The sequence below is a fragment of the Trachemys scripta genome, chromosome 7 (assembly GCF_013100865.1).
Source record: "Trachemys scripta elegans isolate TJP31775 chromosome 7, CAS_Tse_1.0, whole genome shotgun sequence".
In the NCBI taxonomy this organism is placed as follows: Eukaryota; Metazoa; Chordata; order Testudines; family Emydidae; genus Trachemys; species Trachemys scripta.
The window spans coordinates 53,873,427-53,874,531 of record NC_048304.1 but is presented as its reverse complement, the minus strand read 5'-3'; positions in this window follow the sequence as shown (position 1 = coordinate 53,874,531).

Sequence of the window (1,105 nt, the reverse complement as noted above, 5' to 3'; positions counted from 1 at the left end):
GGGCTAGAACCCATTTCATCAGACGCATGGAGTGGAAAATACAGGAGCAGGTATAAATACATGAAAAGATGTGAGTTGCCTTACCAAGTGTAGGTCAGTCTAATGAGACAAATCAATTAGCAGCAGGATATGAAGGGAGGAAAAATAACTTTTGAAGTAGTAATGAGAGTGGCCCATTTCAGACAGTTGACAAGAAGGTGTGAGTAACAGTAGGGGGAAATTAGTATTGGGGAAATTAGGTTTAGGTTTTGTAATGACCCAACCATTCCCAGTCTTTATTCGGCCTAATCTGATGGTATCCAGTTTGCAAATTAATTCCAGTTCTGCAGTTTCACGTTGGAGTCTGTTTTCGAAGTTTTCTTGTTGAAGAATTGCCACTTCTAGGCTCTGTTATTGAGCAACCAGGGAGACTGAAGTGTTCTCCTACTGGTTTTTGAATGTTATGATTCCTGAAGTCTGATTTGTGTCCATTTATTCTTTTGCATAGAGACTGTCCGGTTTGGCCAAGGTACATGGCAGAGGGGCATTGCTGGCACATGATGGTATATATCACATTGGTAGATGTGCAGGTAAACAAGCCCCTAGGAGAACACTTCAATCTCCCTGGTCACTGTGCCATAGAACCATAGCATTATGCCCCCCCCCCCCAGGGTGCCAGGGCAGGTGGTGACAGAATTCCTAATGGAGCTGAATGATCCCTCAAATATCACAAGTCCTCAAAGATATTAAATGGAATTGCAATGTCTGTCACACACCCTTTTGGGGGCATGAGGCAGGAGAGAGGAATTTTACTAATGTTCCCTTAGGGATATCTCAAAGGGTGTAACTGAGCAGTTAAGGTGTTGCACTACAATCTCAAAAAGAACAGGAGTACTTGTGGCACCTTAGAGACTAACAAGTTTATGAGAGCATACGCTTTCGTGGACTACAGCCCACTTCTTCGGATGCATAAAGAGTGAAACATATATTGAGGAGATATATATACACACATACAGAGAGCATGAACAGGTGGGAGTTGTCTTACCAACTCTGAGAGGCCAATTAAATAAGAGAAAAAAACTTTTGAAGTGATAATCAAGCTAGCTCAGTACAGACAGTTTGATAA